This window comes from Vanacampus margaritifer, chromosome 2, assembly GCF_051991255.1.
Source record: "Vanacampus margaritifer isolate UIUO_Vmar chromosome 2, RoL_Vmar_1.0, whole genome shotgun sequence".
NCBI lineage: Eukaryota > Metazoa > Chordata > Actinopteri > Syngnathiformes > Syngnathidae > Vanacampus > Vanacampus margaritifer.
In genome coordinates this window covers 1,859,357-1,880,345 of record NC_135433.1, presented here as the reverse complement: position 1 = coordinate 1,880,345, position 20,989 = coordinate 1,859,357, and the positions used below count along the sequence as shown (strand labels likewise).

General features: G+C 39.8%; 1 pseudogene across 1 annotated transcript; it reads right to left on the bottom strand.

Moving 5' to 3' along the window:
* Positions 1-30: 30 nt before the first annotated feature.
* On the bottom strand, positions 31-18,238 carry LOC144044894 (uncharacterized; annotated as a pseudogene). The gene is made up of 5 exons (XR_013291383.1): positions 17,787-18,238; positions 13,023-13,929; positions 11,037-11,229; positions 9,505-9,762; positions 31-4,406 (listed from the first exon to the last, which is right to left on the bottom strand). The product of XR_013291383.1 is annotated as an uncharacterized LOC144044894 (transcript).
* Between the last annotated feature and the right edge of the window lie 2,751 nt (positions 18,239-20,989).

The following is a 20,989-nucleotide window of genomic DNA, read 5'->3' as shown; positions in this document are numbered from 1 at the left end:
TTAAAAAAATGCCATTAAGATGAACAAGCATTTTGAGGTCAAATAAAGTTTATTATCAGGGATGAGATTTAGATCCGCACACTATCATACACATGAAAACTAGTAAAAACTGACTATAAAAATGAAAAAAAAAAAAAAAAAAACAACGTCAATAAAATAGTAAAATACAATATGTAAAATAAAGAATTAAATACATTAAAATAATTTTAAAAACAAATAAAATAACAAAAACTCCAAAACACGCAGGGGACCACACAATTCATGCTGAACTAAAAGCCAAGGAATAAAAGTGGGATTAGTTCGAACATGGCCATACTGTACATGCAGTTGAAACAGGTAGCCTTCAATAAAACATTTGATTTTAATACCACATACTAATCATTATGTCCTTGAGAAGATCATTTTTTTGAGGGAGGGAAGGTGGGGTAGTACACGATTCTGAGCTTATGTCACAAGTCAAAAGGACTCAGTAAAAACAAGCTCTCCGCTCATGGACGTTGGACTCTGGATCATTGCAATTTGTGAGGATTATTTTCAATTCAAAATGTGATGAAACGTCATTTGACTACTATAACAAACTGCCTGCAGAGGCAAAAGTGCCATATGAACAGTAATTGGATGTGAAGGGGTAGATGCCTTGGACTTCCGGGTTTCACACATCAGCGCCATTTCCGGCCACTGCTGGCCGCGGTGCAACACTCACACCCTCACCCTCACCCCTGCGGCCCCCGACCGCGTGCTCCCGACGGCGCAGGGCGTCTCAGCTCTCACTCTAAAAACGGTTTAGTCAAATTCCCCCTTAAGACAACCACTCTAGAATGGCAGGTGTTTTCAACCAATATATATATTGGTGATTGGACCAACCGATACAAATTGGTCATTCTGACCAAGATATTGGTTGATTTGTGTTAGACGCTGACATTTTTTGACAAAAAAAAATGATTGTCACACCCACCTAAGTGGGGCAAAATTCATTCTCCACATTTGACCCATTCCCTGAGGGAGCGGTGAGAAGCAGCAAGGGCCGCGGCAAACGGGAACCGGAAACAGTGCTAATGTGTGAAACCCGGAAGTCGGAAGTCCCGCCTCCTCTGTGGCAAAAACCCCATTGATCTAACATTAGATGAATGTCCTTACAAGCAGCCAAGAGGCACTTGTACATTATTACATGAAAAATGAAAGAATCCAAACCAGGTATGGATACAATTTAGTTCTTATGTCATCGGAATATTGTACATCACGCTAATAATGTAAAAACGGTTACATAGAAAATTTGAATGTGTGAAAATCACATGTCCAAAGACTAGCATATTATGCACGTTAGCTAGTACGCAGCTGTGGTGGTTTGATTTCGGGTTGAGTTAGCCTGGCCAGCCAGTCGACACTCTTTTAATATTGTATACAAAAGAGTAGGACATTTGCGTCAATCATTTCCGTGACGACTGTTCAACAGCCAATTTCAATCCCAGATGGCTTTGTGTGTCCCTGAAGGTATCTTTCACGCTGATTTGGGAAAATGGCAAGGCAAAGCAAGGTGGCTTTTTTCTACATTTAATTTAATTAATCAATTTATTTCATACACAAGGCAACTCAATGTGCTCCACACAAGCAAATACGTAACACCAAAAACATCAACAAACACAAGCGACATTCGGAAGCAAAGCAGAGAAAACAAAAGTAGCTTACAATATTACTAAAAGAACACACGCTGACCAACTTTTAAACACATTGACAGAAAACTTTAAAAAACATTTAATATTTATAGTTAGAGTAGTTTTTAAAGCATTACATTTACAGTTTTAAGTAAAAAGCTGGAGTTGATTCTTAAGTCTTCTGAAATCCTAATTTCTATACTTTTACTTGAATAATGAACGTGAATACTTTTGAAAAGGCCAGGCAGCTTTGAATAGTGTTTGGTCTTTAAAAAATAAAATCTCCACCAAAAAATAACTGCATTGTATGTTTTATTTGTTAGATGATTTTAACTCATTCACTGCCGTTGACAGCTATAGACGAAAAAAAAAAAATAAAAATCATTTCAACTATTTTATTGGTTTAACTTTATTTGTTCATTTTTGTTAACAAGAGTATGAAAACCTATAAAAATGTTTTTGTATATTTAGAACAGATATAAAATTTGTGATTAATCGTGAGTTAAGGAAGTCATGCGGTTAATTACAATTACAAATTGTAATCACCTGATGCCTGATGAATTTTTAATTATCTTTTTTTTTTAAAAAACACACAAAAAAAACAAATAATTCTAAAAAATATATATATATTAAAAAAAAAAAGATACAAAATTAGGGGCGTCGGCCGATTACAATTTTTAACCGTTATTAATGGCATGACCTCACTAGTTAACTCACGATTAATCTGTTCTACTACAATAAAATAAAATAAAAATCTAGGTTTTCATACTCTTGTTAACAAAAGTGGGAACAAATTTTTAATGAATAGAAATAGTTCAAATGAATTTTTGTCGTCTATAGCCATCAATGGCAGTGAATGAATTAAACATTCAAGTGGGCAAACTGTCCAATAAAAGTGAGAATTTGAGGAGGGGATGGAAATACTTTTTCACAACACTGTACACGGCAGCAGATATCAGAGGTCGTAGCCGCTGACACCTGAATGCCGTCTTTAGACTAGTGGAGGCACATACAACATATTGTTAAGAACATTTTGGGTTGACTTCCCCTTTAAGTTTTGTTGCTGCTAAATTTTGGGTTCTGGGGGGCTCCATGCAAGATATCAGCTCGTGGGGTCTCAATCAATATGAAAAAGGTCGAGATCAGCGAAGGACTACACGAGAGGAGCTGGTTAATGATCTCCCTCAACAAAATGCAAATTAATTTAGATTTTTTATTTCACGTCAGACTTTCCATTTTTCTGATATTCTGTCTATCACTGTTAAAATAAAGCTGCCATAAAAATCAGAGACTCTTCATTATTTTCTTAGTATGAAACCTTTCAAAATCAGCAGGGATCAAATACTTATTTCCTCCCTCTCTATTTTATTCAAAATAATTCACACTTTTACAGCACACCAGACTCACTCCCTTCCTTTTTTAAGCTTCAAAGATGGCTGCTTTTCTCACCAGCACACTCGTGTGTCTCAACAAGCTTTTTACTAGAGAATCTTTTAGCACAAACACTGCAACTAAATGGTTTCTTCCCAGCGTGTGTTCTTGTGTGTCTTGTTAAATCTGACTTATTAGAGAAGCTTTTGCCACAGTCTGAGCAGGCAAATGGTTTCTCTCCAGTGTGTGTTCTTGTGTGTCTTGTTAAAGCCGACTTGTTCGAGAAACTTTTGCCACAATTTGAGCAGGAAAAGGGTTTCTCTCCAGTGTGTTTTCTTTTGTGGACTGCTAAAGTTATCTTTTGATTGAAGCTTTTTCCACAGACTGAGCAAGAAAAAGGTGTTTCTCCAGTGTGTGTTCTTATATGTGTTGTTAAGCTTGATTTTTCAGAGAAACTTTTGCCACAGTCTGAGCAGGCAAAAAGTTTTTCTCCAGTGTGTGTTCTTGTGTGTCTTGTTAAATGTGATTTTTCAGAGAACCTTTTGCCACAGCCTGAGCAGGCAAAAAGTTTTTCTCCAGTGTGTGTTCTTATATGTGTTGTTAAGCTTGATTTTTCAGAGAAGCTCTTGCCACAGTCTGAACAGGCAAATTTTTCTCCTGTGTGTGTTCTTGTGTGTCTTGTTAAATGTGATTTTTCAGAGAAGCTTTTGCTGCAGTATGAGCAGGAAAAAGGTTTCTCTCCAGTGTGTGTTCTTGTGTGTTTTGTTAAATGTGATTTTTCAGAGAAGCTTTTTCCACAGTCTGAGCAGGAAAAAGGTTTTTCTCCAGTGTGCGTTCTTGTGTGTTTTGTTAAACATGACTTCTGAGCGAAGCCTTTGCCACAGTCTGTACAGGCAAAAGGTTTCTCCCCAGTGTGTTTTCTCAAGTGAACTTTCAAATTTTGTTTTGAACACAATGTTTTCCCACACTGAGAACATTTCCAGCATTTGTTGTCAGTGTGACACGACTTTTCACCATCAGCGTGTTCATCATCACCACCATCATCCTCATCGTCGTCAGAATGGAACCATATGTCATCACTCTGTGCTTGTGGGGGGCCCCAGTGGTCTACATCACTTTCTGTCATCATGTTTTGAGGAGTTGAGCTGCTGTTTGGAAGCTCTGCCCCTCTTTCCTCCTCACTCTCACCCTTGGCTTCATCTTCACTCTTGAAAGGGGCAAAGGTCATTGGTGACTTGGTGATATCATCCTCAGCCTCCTCCTTTTTTACACGAGGGGGCTTTTTCTCTTCTTTAAAATAAGAATGTTTATCTTCTTCCTCCTTTTTCACATGAAGAGACTTCACCTCCTGTCGCTCAGGACGAAGATATTTCTCACTGACGTCTGCAGGAAACAAAAAGACAAACACACATTTGGTTTGGTCAACTTAAAATCTCAAGCGTGACCCAGCCTATAAACCGACTAAAGCCGCGTTTCCACCGCAGGAACTTCGGGGTAAATTTACGAGGCCAGCCGCGTATGTGCACTGGGAGTGTTCCCAACCGGGCAATATTTACAGGAACTTACGGGGACGAGCGACGGTCCTACTCGAGGGTAGGTACTCCGCCGGCACGATAAACTCCCGATCGAGCTTTCGTGCTGATTGGCTAAAAAATATTTTGTATAAAAAATGATCTTGTCTTCATGCGCAACGATGATGCATTCTCGGCTTAAGTCTCTTCCACCAAAACAATTCTCTTAATCCTTTGCCTGTTTTTGTTCCACTCTATTGTTAGCCTTTTCAAATTCTTCATCTAAACGCCGTCTCCTCACACCATCCAGCCATGCCAAGTAGATAAAAAAAAAAGCAGAAAAAAACAGCAACCGCCACAAGTTTTTCTCTTTCCTCGTTTTCGTCGCGCGGTGCTTGGGTGACGTCACGGGAGGAAGCGTCGCACGGCGTTTACGTGTCGATCGAAACTCGTGACGTCGCCAAATGGATTGTCCTCCGCAGTGGAGAGACAGCCACAAGCGGGGCCGGCTGAGAGGACGTTTCCTGTGAAAGTCCCCCCCCTTACCCGAACGTGCTGCGGTGGAAACGCGGCTTAAGCAGCTGCTTAGGGCCCCTGGCTACAAGGGGGCCCCCAATCTGGCAACCCCATTTTATATCTTGTTGGCGGTGTTGTTGAGAATCGATTGGAATCGGATCTAACATTCTGATTATCCTGGTGTAGTGATAATTGAGTGGTCGTTTGCGACTGATTGATAATTGGAACGGCACTTGAGGAAGTCATAATTCCCTCAGTCGCCTGTAGGGGCACCAGACAAAATCCAAATCCTCATTTACTTACTCATAATCTGAAGTCACAAAACTCAATGTTGATGGTTCGTTGAATTAATAAAAGCATTAACCCTGGAGAACCCACTGGGTCAAATTTCACCCCTGTTAATTCTGCTACCCAAATAACAAACATACACTGGCGTGCTCAGGTAGACCCCTAATGGTGCTCACACCCTTGCCCCTCTGCCCTTCAAAAAAAAGTGCCCTTTGGAAAGTTATTTTTTTTTAAATAAACTCTACTGAGGACAGGTCAACGTTGACACAACCTTTTAGAAAAGCTGCATGATTAATCGCGTGTGAAACCCCCCCCAATATGCGTCCCCTGCTCGCGCGCACCCGACCTAGCTCTCTCGCTCGCTCGGTCACGTGAACGCTAATTACCCACGGTCGCGGTGTGGGACACACACACACACACACACACACACGCACGCATCTCCTTCCCCTGCTGCTCCACCCCAGCCAGGTAACTGTGTTATGAATCCAGTGAAATTGTATTGTTTGTTTGCCCTCTATTCCCGAACTATAATCATTTTGTTGTGAAGTAGCATAGTATGCAGTAGTAAAATCTCTGTCACGCCACTGCAAACATTTTTTTTGGGGGGGCAAATTTACCTTTAAAAGTCCAGAGTGTCACTTCTGATGCCCGATTCACACCGACTGCGGGAAGGACGCGGTACGTTTTCCGTAAGGCATCCGTGCGGACCTCGCAAGAATAGAAAGTATTCGAGTCTGCGTGTCAATTCACACCAGCTTCAGTGCGGTGCGGTTTGGATGCCACGCAATTATTACCAGGGATGTGATTTGACCAAAGTGAAATTATCTGAAAATTTAGCCGGGGGTCTGGGGGCCGCTGGCACCCAGCTAGGTCCAGGGGTCCGTGTTTTTAAGTACTTTCAATGCACTCACATGACAAAGAAATAGACAAAACAACAGCATAAATTTTCAATGTATATTGAACTATCCCATATAAAATGGCAGTTTTAGTCAACTCAAAATCAGTCACATTCAAAAACATTGGACTGCCTTTGCTTTTAAAAACTATCACTGAGAATATCATCATATCTAACTAATGTGATTACTAAGTTAACACATAAATAATGTTGAAGAGTTCAAATTTCATGAACAAATAATTGTATCATGACCAAATGAAAAGTAACTCATATTAGAGCATACCACAAATGTCTTTGTTATAGCAGAATATGTTATCTGTCGGAGTCATGTGCATACACAATGAACTACTAAAAAAAAAAAAAAATAAAATAAATAAAAAAAAAAATCGGATTTTTTTTTGGGGGGGGGAGATAAAAAAAAAGCGGAATTCCGCGAATTAGCGGAAAAATCACATCCCTGTATTACGTATAAAAAAATTAAGCAAGTATTCTGCAAATTCTTGCTAGACATCCAGCCATTACCACACCATGTTAATACTTGGGCGCCCAAGTAAACTGGCCGACGCCCAAAAAGTTTTCAAGAAAATTTAATGCGGGCGCTTCGAGCCAGTCGTGCCGCGGTTGATGGCTCAGAGCGCTGTCCGTCACCTTCATTTGTCTTACGGCTCCCACGGGTCCGCGCCTCCCACAAGTGCTCGAATAAAGTTCCGGGGGGGGGGGGGGGGGGGTGCCGTGAGGCCGGCGCCGATTAAGACTACAAGAGAGACAGTTTGAGGATAAATGGGAAAAATGGATGGACTATAAGAAGAAAACAAACAAGGAGGACACCACCACTGGACAATAAGGACTCGATGTATGGACATTGTTTATTTGCATTTGTATCATCTGCCCTAACAATGTAATGTTAAAATGTTTTGTTGTTTGTCGTTTAAACGAAAAAGGGAATTAAAAAAAAACACAATAAAATGCAAGTTACAAAAAAAATAAAAAACTTTGTCTGAGTCGGACAACGTTCGTATGTGCAGTGATCACTTTGTGAAAGGTAAGGCAGTAATGAAACTACTTACATAGCTGAATAAAACACTAAACAGGCCGGTGTGATATTACTGGAAACATACAGTGCTGCTCAAAAGTTTGGGAACCTCTTGAGCAAATTGGATTTTCCAATTGTTTCAACCTGATTTTGTTGTTCATTGGGATCCATTCAATTTTATATGAAAGGACGGATGGGTGTTGGTTTAGCATTTGAATGCATTGTTCTTTTAAAAAAAATCAATTGTGCAGTCAAAACTAAATTAAAAAGATTTTTTGGTCAATTCGTTTAGGTGCAAAAGTAAGTGAACCCTGAGCTGCATTGCTTAAAACAAGCAGTCAAGTAAAATCAGGTAAGACAAATTGGTAACTTAAACTAAGCCCTGAAATGGACCAATGAAATGAGAAGCAATGAAATGAGAAGCGAAGAAATTGTGCGTCACTGACTGAAACGGAGACAACACTTTAGTCTTACCCAGGTGAACCCATACAGGTCAGTCATGCTGAGAGGAAGAGAAATCTCATCTACTTAGTGACAACACATCTGTCTGGGAAAAGCTATTAAGTCGTCTAAAAAAATTGAGCTTCATCATTCCACTGTGAAGCAGATCATATGCAACTAAAAATGACTACAATCCTGCCTAGAAGTGGACGACCTTCCAAAATATCAGCAAGAACCACAAGACAAATGATCATTCGGGTAAAAAGCCAACTCAAACATCACAAGGAGGGATTTGCAGACCTCTTTTGCTGCATCTGGGACACGTGCATGCTTCAACAATCGGAAGAAAAGTCAATCGACAAGGCTTGCTCACAAAAAAGATCAAAGCTGCCCATCTCAACTTTGCCAGAGAGTACCTGGACAAACCTGAAGCTTTTTGGAAGTCCCGTCTGTGGACAGATGAGTCCGAAATGGAACTGTTTGGTGAAAAGTCAACACTGCATAGCAGCAAGAGAACCTTCACCCTAGAGTGAAGCATGACGGTGAGAATGTTAAGTTCTGGGCTGGCTTTTCATCCTCAGGACCTGGACAACTCCACATAGTCCAGGGAATCGTGAATTCAGAGGAATATCGTGAAATCCTGGACCATAACCTGAAGCCGTCCTTTGTGAAGTTACAGCCTGGTAGAAAATGGATCATGCAACATAACAATAATCCAAAGCATTCCAGCAATACAACCAAGGAATGTCTGAAGAAGAACAAGATTCATGTTCCGGATGTGCCCAGTTGAAATCCTGACTTCAATTCTTTCCAAATACTGTGGCGGGACCTGAAGCGGGCAGTTGATTTCTAGACGCCCATCCAACATCGCTCAACTTTTGCAAGGAAGAGTGGCAAAACGAAGATAAGTCGCTAAAGAAAGTGTTTGGATGAAGTTCTCACCGCAAAAGGAGGTGCGATGTCCGATTAAGTGAGAGCTTCACATACTTATGCACCCATAAAATGCAACACAGTCAGTGTGAATTGCAGTCCGTACGGATGCCGTGTGGAAAACGCACAGCGTCAATTCCGCAGTCAGTGTGACTTGGGCGTGAGTCGCGCGCCGCAGCGTCCTTCCACTCCCAACCCTCGGCGCCCCAGCCGATGAAGTGCAAAGGAATACACGCGTGGGGGTGGCGCCGGCCTCACGGCACCCCCCGGGAACTTTATTCGAGCACTTGTGGGAGGCGCGGACCCGCGGGAGCCGTAAGACAAATGAAGGTGACGGACAGCGCTCTGAGCCATCAACCGCGGCACGACTGGCTCGAAGCACCCGCAGCAGTCGGTCGCGGCCACCCACCCCACTCATAACGTGAGATAATCTTTATCGGGAGCATGCTATCGCATATCGTATCATATCGTGAGGGACCTAGAGGTTCCCACCCCTAGTCACCAGCAACATTGGTTGATGATTTAAAAAAAAGTTCATTTAGAACCTTAATTGTTTATTATAGTTTGCTTGACTTTAAAACAACTTATTTTGTGAGTTTCAACACAATTACAAGCTTAAAACAAATACAGTACAAATTCTTTCTTTTCATTTTTTCAAATGAGGTTTGGCAGCATATACGACAAGTACTAACAAACAGTTGGGATGAGAAGTTTAAATTACAAAATGTCGACGCCAATACCCCCCCCACCCCTTTTTTTTTTTTACTGAAAATGAATATCAGCTTCTAATATTGGTTATCACTCAACTAATAATCGGTATCGACCCTTTAGACCTTATGTCATTACTTTGTCAGTGGTTTGCATCACCTTCTGTCTCCGTGTGTTGCGGACTTGAGCTGCTTGGAGGCTCCGCCCCTCTGTCCTCCTCACACTCACCCTTGACTTCATCTTCACTCTTTAAAGGGGCGAAGACCAGTGGTGACTTGGTGACATCATACTCAAACGCCTCCTCTTTGACAAAAAGGGGCTTTTCCTCTTTTTTGATGTAAGGATGCTCCTCCTCCTTTTTAACATGAGGAGACTTCACCTCCTGTTCGTCAGGACGAAGATATTCCTCACCGACGTCTGCAAGACAAGAAGACAAGCGTCAGTTGATGTGTATTATTGTTTCGACAGCAGCACCTTGACTTGGGGCTTATCGCACACCGTACGATGCATCAGAAACCCAAATCGAACCGAACCATTTGGGGGGGGGATTGGGTCTATGTTTTTTGTGTAATATAATATATCCATCCATCCATTTTCTTAACTGTTTTTCCTCACAAGGTTTGCTGGAGCCTATCCCAGCTGGCTTCGGGCAGTAGGCAACTTCACTCGACAGATCCACCTGGGAAAGCAGTGACTTGCTGTACGATACTTCGAGCTGATTGGACGATGATGCATCTTTGTACGTTTGTTTGAAACAATCAAGGCAACGGATGAAAATGTCGTCTTCCGTCTCATCTTAGGGAGGGGGCGGGAGAAGCACAAACATCTTTACCAGATAAAAAATGCACAAAGCCTCTCTCGCTGTTCAAATTCAACAAGGAAACGGTGAGTAATGCTGCGAGAACAGAATTAATTGCAGCGTCCATTTATAGGTTGGGTTTGTCCCCCCCCCCCCCCCGCCACCCGCACTTATTGGTTTTATCCTGCTCTAAACAGCACCGGATTGATCCGACCTAAAAAATGTTGGCTGCAAGCCTGCAAACGTATCAGCGGGCGCAGTACAAGATGCATTCTCCGGAGTCTGTGAACTCACAAATACCGCGAGAATTCAGCTTGCTGGCAAGGTTTCTCTGCCCTGGTAGCATTGGTTAGCTGCAGCTGTCTGGGTGCTGTCCCATGTGGGCCGGGTGAAGGTTGGGCCTTCCATCCATACCTCCGCCCTAGTGGTTATCAGTGGTGTCTCATCTCCTGATCTGAAGCCAGCCATTTATGCATTCATATATTCTATTGTGTGTGTGTGTTATAAATAAAGTTTTGATTGATTGATCGATATATCATATTCTATATATAACAAATGTAACTTTCAGGCACGATATGTGTGGTGCATTAACATGGCTTTGTGGCTACAATATTCTACTTTTAAACTTAGCACATAGAGTCAAGTTAACGTATTCAAATTTTATTTCATTTTGTTTGTTTGTAAAACTCACCTCAAAGAGTTACTCACCTTTGATCATATGTTAACAATTGAAAACGTATTGATGTGTGAAAACGTAGTATGCACTTAAGTTACAATAACATAATGGCTGGAATTATTTTACTGTATACAGTAATGAGGACTGCATTTTGATATTTTTAACGCTATATAGTAGTACTAGTGCTAAGCAAGGGAGAGTAAGAAGTGTACAAACCTGCTGTGTGTAGCACAACTCGAGGCTCCTCGCAAACATCGTCCAGCTTTTGAAAATGTTGCTCGTTCTCTTCTTTTACTCCAAAGAATTCCTCCTCGTACTTTGGTGTCGTTCTTGCAAACATTTTAGCACAATAATGCCAACAAAGTCTCACTTGACCTCTTCTTGACGACGTGTTAAGTGCTTCTCTTTGCTAGCGGCTAGCGAACTAAGCTAAGCTAAGCCAAGTAGGGCGAGAAGCATCAACGCGCACCGAAACGAGTTTATTCACACGCTGAGATTAGATCAATGGTGTCGTAGACCTTCAAAGTAGTGATTAACGTCCTGTTTGGAGGTTGTAGTCGGTTCAGCACGGAATCGAAAAGAATGGTTTAGCGGAGGGCGTCTGGTTACGTGAGGAAACGAAAGTGGATGTGCGTCGGAACTCGGAAGTCAGGCAGGACACGCCCCCGCTGCGATATGATTGGCTGCTGGAGATTGGCGGCTTCAGAGCAAGCACTGTCATCAAGTAATCGGCAGATGTCGCCATTTTTGCTGCAGTTAGAAAGACACAAAACTGCGAGGTCTCATTATTCCCCTTTTCAGTGTGTTGTTCCCGATATGTAAAGTTTAAATGCCTGTTTAAATTGGATTTATTGTGGTGAATGTGCAGATTAAAAATTTGCCATCAAAATGAACAAACATCTTGACGTACCGTGAACTGAACGTTTATTATCAGGGATGCGATTTAACCATCAAATGTTATGAGTTTAATTTATTGCTCTATGTAATAGCTAGTAATGTACTGGCATTAGCTAGTAGCAAACATTTGATGCAGTATCTGATATATTACTGATATATGCAATATTTGTACTTTTGGCCACTTTTGTCATCTGTGGCTTTCACAAATTCCTGCTGCAAGGTTTGAATGCAACACTTCCCTTCTAATAAAGGTTAGTGATGACACGCCATTGCACTTCGAGTCGAGCACACTTATCATATCTTACGCTCCGCTAATGCTCAGAAGTACAAATTTATTTGCATTTGCATTGTACTGCCGGTTTACGTAACGTGATCACTTTTAATCTAATCCAATCCACTTTTGTCTATAGCACATTTTATAAACGAGTGTTTACAAAGTGCTGCACATTGAGATCCACATACTATCATACATACACATGAAATCTAGTAAAAACCAACAATAATATAAATTACTAAAATACAATAAGTAAAATAAAGGAATAAATACAATAAAAATATATTTACCCCAACCCCCCAAAAAAATTTATAAAAATGAAATAATAAAATAATAATACCACGCGGACCACACAATTCATGCTGAACTAAAAGCCAAGGAGTAAAAGTGGGTCTTAAGCCGAGACTTAAAACACTCCGAACGTGGCCATACTGTACATCTGGCTTTGTGTGTCCCTGAAGGTATTTTCCACGCTAATTTGGGGGAAAAGGCAAGGTGGCTTTTTCTTCTATATTTTATTTCTATTTCATACACAAGGCAACTCAATGTGCTTCACATAAGCAAATACACAACACCTACAAACGTCAACAAACACAACCGTTAACGACATTCGGAAGCAAAGCAGAGAAAACAAAAGTAGCTTACAATATTACTCAAGCATACATTGGCGTTTAAACACATTACATAACACTGGAGCAATGTTCAAGATAAACGCAATATTAACCTGAATGCCGTCTTTAGACTAGTGGAGGCACATACAACATATTGTTAAGAACATTTTGGGTTGACTTCCCCTTTAAGTTTTGTTGCTGCTAAATTTTGGGTTCTGGGGGGCTCCATGCAAGATATCAGCTCGTGGGGTCTCAATCAATATGAAAAAGGTCGAGATCAGCGAAGGACTACACGAGAGGAGCTGGTTAAAATAAAGTTGCCATAAAAATCAAAGACTTATTCATTTCTAAGTCTGAACATTTTTTAAATAAGCGGGATCACTTATTTCCTCCCTCTCTATTTTATTCAAAATCATTGACGCTTTTGCCACAGTCTGAGAAGGGAAAAAGGTTTTGCTCCAGTGTGTGTCCTTTTGTGTATTGTTAAATATGACTTGGTCTTGAAGCTTTTGCCGCAGTCTGAGCAGGAAAAAGGTTTCTCTCCAGTGTGTGTACTTGTATGTCTTATTAAATTTCTTTGGACAGAGAAGCTCTTGCCGCAGTCTGAGCAGGCAAAAGGTTTCTCTCCAGTGTGTGTTCTTGTGTGTTTTGTTAAATCTGACTTATCAGAGAAGCTTTTTCCGCAGTCTGAGCAGGAAAAAGGTTTCTCTCCAGTGTGTGTCCTTTTGTGTATTGTTAAATATGACTTGGTCTTGGAAGCTTTTTCCGCAGTCTGAGCAGGAAAAAGGTTTCTCTCCGGTGTGTGTACTTGTATGTCTTATTAAATTTCTTTTGACAGAGAAGCTTTTGCCGCAGTCTGAACAGGAAAACGGTTTTGCTCCAGTGTGTTTTCTCAGGTGAACTTTTAAACTCCCTTTCAAACTGAATGTTTTCGCACACTGAGAACATTTGCAGCGGTTGTTGTCAGCATGATCACCTTTAGCGCATTCATCATCGTCAGTGTCAGTCGACTGTGACCTTACGTCATCACTTTGTGCTAGTGATGATCCCCATTGGTCTGAATCACCTTCTGTCTCCATGTGTTGCGGAGTTGAGCTGCTTGGAGGCTCCGCCCCTCTGTCCACCTCACTCTCACCCATGACTTCATCTTTACTCTTAAAAGGGGCAAAGGTCAGTGGTGTCTTGGTGACATCATCCTCAAACGCCTCCTCTTTGACGAAAAGGGGCTTTTCTTCCTCTTTGATGTAAGGATGCTCTTCTTCCTCCTGTTTCACAAGAGGAGACTTCACCACCTGCTCCTCAGGACGAAGATATTTCTCACCAACGTCTGCGGGACGCAAGAAGGCAAACATACATTTGGTTTAGTGAAGTCAAATCTCAAGCGCGACTTGATGTTGTGTATTATTGTTTCTAACCAGCCGCTAAGTGGTCTCGACGAAACGGCTTGCTCATTGCGAGCGCGCTAAATGTGCACATTTGCTTGATTCATAACCGCTTGTAAATGTCTACAAGCATTCACGGTCAATCGGAGACATTGCACGGCAAAATAACGCTTGTGGGAGATTTGTCGGTTACGGCAAAAATAACCGTTGCCTAAACAATCACAAACTAACGCTACAACATCGTCTCTGTAGTAACGTTATGCGACTTTTTGTTATGGTAAAACATTTTGCCACTTTTCCACATATTTAAATAGTTCTCAAATGTGTAAGAGACATGTCCGTATTTTTCTTTTCTTCTGCTGCCATGGCCAGTCGCTTCCATTCACAACATTAGCACATGGCTACCATGACCAAAATCACTGCCCCTTCGAGAGAGAAGGGTGTGACCTAGACGTGGCCTGGTGCAGCTATTTACGTAAAAGTGACACACCCCTAAAACAGGCTGTTTTGAACAGAGCGGTTTTTTTTGGGCTGATTTAGGGACAGCCAAAATATTAGATCCAAAGTAAATTTTGATGAGTCTTTTACACATTTGAGAAGTATTTTAGAATGTTGAAAGAATAATATGAGACCCTTAAAAGCAACCCTCCCAACCCTGGTTATAAGTCTGCACTTCTTCACGTAATCATGACATGTCGCTAGCAGACAATGCTAGTAGTAGCACGAAAACAAAACAATCAATCCTGACTAAGGGTTCTAATGGCATTCAAACGCTAATGCTATACCTACTAAACTGATGTGCCGCTGACATAAAACAACATGTAGCCAATTCCATTCCAGAAGCTCGCCGAGTAGCACAAGAAATTGTTTCGGATTATATTGATTGATTGTTCTAATAACTGTTGTTGCAGAGCTACCAACTGTTACGGGTTGTCCGTATTTTTTTGCACTCTTGATTAGATGCACTCCTTATAGAAAGGGAAAAAAAGCAGACGGTGGTTAGATCATACTGAAGCGGCCGCGTATTGTTTGGCCAAGATGAACAATCTGCGGTGGTTATTTTCCCGTGACCGGTAACTCACCGCCTAGTTGATGTAAGTTTGCGATGCTAACCGACCGCTAAGCTGTGGCGGGTGGGTCGTGACTGAAGTTAATTGATTATTGACTTTAAATGGTTTTTTTGTACATTGTGAAAAAAAAAACAGCACATTATGTGCAAAAATCTCCTGTGTGCTTAACATGTACTTAAATAATTTCAACATTAAGAGACACCGATTGAAATTAAGTGTTTATTAAACAAATTATCTTTGGATAAGCTGAAAAGTCTGACTCCGGTCAAATGCTTCAAGCCACTGAACCATTTCAACAAAATGACTTCAGATTGATTCAGTGGTTCAGGACGCTTTTGGTTTCTCCATTTTTACTCAACTTTATTTTGAACATTTAAAAAAATTATAATAAAACAAAAAAAGCAGAATGTCACAATTGTGTCAAAAACAAACAAGACATTTAAGTTATTCCACAAAACAAGGATGAAATATAACTGTTTATTTATTAACTTATTTTTGTATATCTTATATTTCTTTTCTGCTTCTCCAGTTCTTAATTTTAAGAATTTCCTGTATAATGTTTTCTTTTTTTTTTTGCATGCATGCATTTTGTAGCCCTTTCGTGATCCATGGTTTTTCTTTGTATTTTATTGGACAATGCTTATCAAATAATGCTTTAAATATTCGCAGGAATGTTTCATATGCTTTGTTAACTCTTTGACTGCCAGACGTTTTCAGAAACGGGTTGTCGCCAGTGCCAGCCGATTTAAGCATTTTGAGTGATCTTTCAAGGTCCACAGAAAATGTTGTGTTTGGACTATGGAAACACACATACTACCAAATGAAAGATTGGACTCTCATCTTTCATCAGAAAAAAAAGTTTGTTTCTACCTTATTCCGTTCTTCAGTAATCAACAATAGAAAATGGTTACTTTCACCGAAATTCTGTTTTGAAACAAAAAGCGGAGAAAAAGAGCTTTTTGTGAAACGATGTTATTTCATGCACTCTAGTGAATTGTACACTTCTTTTTGTCCATGAATGATGCCACAAACACCTAAATAGTGCTTTACTTCTGTAATCCACCACCAACAATGAAAAAGTGTTTTTAGTTTGCAAAATACGTTTATTTCCATTCAACAGTGTAACAATTTGACAAAACAATTTCACAAACTATTTACAAATATGTGCAACTGTGGTACTACTTACAATTATGTGGATGTTTCAAATACAGTTTTTCCTTTTGTAACGCTCTCCTGCGTGCAAGGAGACGCCAGGACTCGCACAACAGTTTACTTTCACTTTCGCATTGGTCCGTTTTGCGTGCAAACGTTACACTTTCTTGACGGCCTTTTTTTCCGGGGAATAAAAAGCAAGTAGCAGACTGTACACACTTCCTCCGATGAATATGCATTAAACTCGGGGCACTCTCCGTCGTCCGATCGAACGTCCGCCTGTGCGTGCTCGGTTGCGCTCCGCGTTACGACACCGTCATAGCCGCCGCGTCAGCGGTTCCAATTTCGCCGTCAAGCTCGGATTCACCTTCATCATCATCGATGATGACCATCATCGTCATCAATGTACTCTTTTAGCGTTGGTCGATGCCTTTCGTCTTGTAAGTGTAGAGCTGCTTGCAAACGCTCGCCATTGCCCGTTCCCTCCTCCATCTAGCTCCATCTAACGTCTTCTACTGCCGCGTCAATGCTTCCCAACCACGGAGTCACCACCCTCATCTTCATCATCGATGATGATCATCGTCGTCAAGAATGTGCTCTTTCAGCGATGCTTTTGGTCTTTGAAAAAAACGTCTCGGGCGTGAGCTCCTCGCGACCGGCCGCCATTTTTCCTTTGTCTTCCATTCTCATCTCCTGCTCGACGCTCTAGCTCCGCCTCTACTGACGCCCACCCGATCATGTCAAAAGAAAGTCATCGCTGCCCTCTAGGGGCCAAAAATAGTCATTAGTCATAGGCTGGAAACTTTCACCACAGCTCCGGAAGCCTTGCCCGCACCCGTTTCAAAAAAAAAAAAAAAAAAATTGGATGACGTCTTTAGACGTCATTGGCAGTGCTCCGTAGGTTTTTACTTGACGTCTATAAACGTCAATGGCAGTGAAAGAGTTAATGTCAGTCACCTTGTATAGTATTCTCTCTGTTAGTAATTCATTTCTTAAACTGTCAATGGATTCTTCTGTTCTTATTCTTTTATAGTTAAACACATTAAGATTCATAGACAATTACAAAATTCCAATCATACCTCACAAACAGTGGCAGATGATCACTGATGTCATTCAGAAGTAAGCCACAAATCGAGATATTATCCATACAGTGAGTAAATATATTGTCAATTAGATGTTCCGGAATAAGATGTTACACTGCTTGGTTTTGTGATTAAAGGAAATAAACTCATACTAAACATTACATCGATAAAGTCATCAGTTAGTTCATGCTTATTAGGATTTAAAAGATCCAAATTGAAATCCCTGCAAATTAACACGTCCTTGTTTTTTTTCCCCCACTGGAAAACATTCTTTCCCTACAATTATTAAATAATTCAATATCAGACCCCGGAGGTCTTTATACACAACTAACCAATATATTCTTCCTTTTTTTCCATGCAAATTTCCAGAATAATGGCATTCATCATCACTAGCCTTTGAGGCTCTGTAGGATTCTATTCAACTACAAACACATGAATATTATTTTAACGATAGAAACAAGTTCTTCACGAAGTAGGCGAGCTAAGAAGTGTACAAACCTGCTCTGCGTAGCACAACACGAGGCTGCGTGCAAACATTGCCCAGCAGTTGAAGTCGAAGATGTTGCTCCTTCTCTTCTTTTACTCCAAAAAGTTCCTCCTCGTACTTCGGTGTCGTTCTTGCACACATGTTGGCACAATAACGCCCAAAAAGTCACACTTGATGTCTAGTTGTCGCGGTTACCAAACGCGTCTCCTTGTTAGCGGCTAGCAAGCTAAAATAAGCTAAGCTAACTAAGCCGCGAATCTTCAAAGCGCACCGAGAAGCGTTGATCCGGCCACAAAGACTTAATAAATGTTGTAGTCCTTCAAAGTAGTGATGGGCGTCCTGTGTGGAGGCTGCAGTCAGTTCAACGCCAAATCGGAAAGAATAATTTAGCGGAGGGCGTCTGGTTACGTGAAGAAGCAAAGGAAAGTAGACGTGCGAGAAGTCGAGGACACGCCCACGCTGCGATATGATTGGCTGCTGGAATCTTGGGTCGTGTATGGGGCGCTGTCATCAAGTCACCGACAGATGTCGCCATCTTTACTGCAAATTGAACCGCGCATTTTTATTTAGAAACACGATTTGTCCGCACTCTCTCTTACAGCCGAGCTGCCCCTAATGTACAGCCATGCACATAAAATGATATTACTTTCAAATAAATTGAAAAAAGTATTTGCTTTTGTAAACATTAGTTTGCTCAATGCAGAGGGGCCAACTCTTAATCTGGCCTTCAACACTACTTTGGATTAGGTTGTTTGATGCAGTGTTTCCCAACCAGGAGTTTTGCAGCACTGCTAACGGAGATCCTGACGTTGACGTCACGCGTCCCAAAATGGTCTTAGTGCAGCCATTTTGGCATGATAGAAAACGTATCTGCCACTTTTGAGTAAACGGCAAACTTGAACAATGATCGACAGCTGTTGTGGACCAGCTGCCACAACCAGAAGAGGCCAAAATAAATAAATCAATAAAATTAAAAAGATCAGCATGCTCTAAGCTACCAAAAGGATAATGAATGCGTAGCCAATATTGCACTTTGTACATGGTGGCCCACCTCAATGAATTACTCACCCTCCACAACGCCTAACGACACCTTATATAAACTCTATAAACTCATATAAAATTACAGCATACATACATTTTTAACAGCTCATGACAGATGTAAGTAATTTTTTTGAACTTTGCTTTTAAATTTTTTTTTTTTAATTCAGCAAGTGACTGACATCTTTTCAGGTCAGTTCCAAAATCATTCCACAAATGAACACTTTTGCTTAATATTTGTTCTTGTTTTCATTTTTTTTGTAGACACTTGTTATGTTATGTTTTAAGGACTATCTCTCATTTCAAACAGCTTCCGATTACTGTGGCAGAGTAGACGGTTGTGTACTTCATACATTATTTGTACTATTTTAAATTCAACTAAGTCGTAAAATTTCATTGTATTTGATTTAATAAATAGAGAACTGAGAGAAAAGAGAGTTGGTTCTGTATATTTTGATCGATTTATAATTCTTATGGCTCTTTTTTGCAATTTGAAAACAGGATGGGTATTTGTTTTACATGCGTTTCCCAGATTTCCACACAATAGGTCAGATATGGTAATAATAATGAACAATATCATGTGTAGAATGATTTCTTATCAGTTTTAGAGAGTATCCCAATCATTTTGGACATTTTCTATGTGTGACTCCCAACATCATTTTTCATCAATAATTACTCCCCAAAATTTACTTTCATACACTCTTTCGATTTCAATTGAATTTACCATAATTTTGACCTGCTGTGTGGTTTGTCTAGTACCAAAAACTATACACTTAGTTTTATTTAAGTTTAATGAGAATTTATTTAAGTCAAACCAGTTTTTTAATGTGTTCAATTTATTCTCCACGGCAGTCAGAAGCTGCTTCAGGTTCTCTCCTGAACAGTAGAGAGTTGTGTCTTGGCAAATAGGACACTTTGGAATATTTTTGAGACACAACAGATATCATCTTTATAAAATATAAATAATTTGGGGCCTAGCACAGACCCTTGGGCGACTCCATGAGAACTCTGCAAGTGTTTTGATTGTGTATTGTTAAACTGTAAGTACTGATATCTATTATCCAAATAACTTTTAATTCATTTATATGCCAAACCTCTTATGCCAGATCTTTCTAATTCATTCATTAGTATCAAATGCTTTTTTTTTTTTTTTTTTTTAAATCTATAAAAATTCCAACAGTAAATGTTTTATTATCTATGTTAGTAGATATTGCTTCTGCGAGTTCCATGACCGGTGGTCCGTTTTTCTCTGAACTCATTTTGATTTTCACTTAAAAGCTGACGTTTCTCAATAAAATCGTCCAGTCAATATGAAAATAATTTTTGGGAGAATTTTTGAGAACTGTGGCAGCAGTGATATTGCTCTATGATTAGTGAATATGTGTCTTTCTCCATTTTTATGAATAGGAATAACTTTTGCTATTTTCATTTTTGATTGAAATATACCGGCTTTAAACGACAAATTACATATAAATGTGAAAGGTTGCACAACATATTCTATAATACTTTTTACTAATTTAATCCTTCTGTATCATTAACAGCATTAAGCCACAGAGTGGATGAATTATTTTTAATGTGCTATTTGACATTTGTTTCGTGGCTCAGGGAATTCTTCTGCCAAATTACTGCCAACATTAACAAAATTCTCATTTAAATCATTAGCTATGTCTGAAATTTTTTCAAACACAATATTTTTTTATCTTTTATAAAATATTCTGGATAATCTATTTTTTTAAGCTATTTTTAACTCATTTACTGCCATTGACGGCTATAAAACGTCAAAAATTCATTTGAATTATTTCTATTAGTAAAATATATATATATTTATATCCCCTTTTGCTAACAAGACTATGAAAACCTAGAAAAACAAATATTGTAAATTTAGAACAGATATAAAGTTTGTGATTAATCGTTAGTTGACTAGTGAAGTCATGTGATTAATTACAATTTTAAAAAAATGTATCGCCTGACAAACCTAATTAAAAAAAATAAGGGCCGTTTAATCGTAATTAATCGCATTATAATTTTATATCTGTTATTAATGTACAATAAAAAAAATTGGTTTTCATATAAAATGAAATTAAATGAAAAATTGTTAAACTAATAGAAATAGTTTACATTCATTTTTGACGTCTATAGTCGTCAATGGCAGTGAATGAGTTAATTACATGATTTA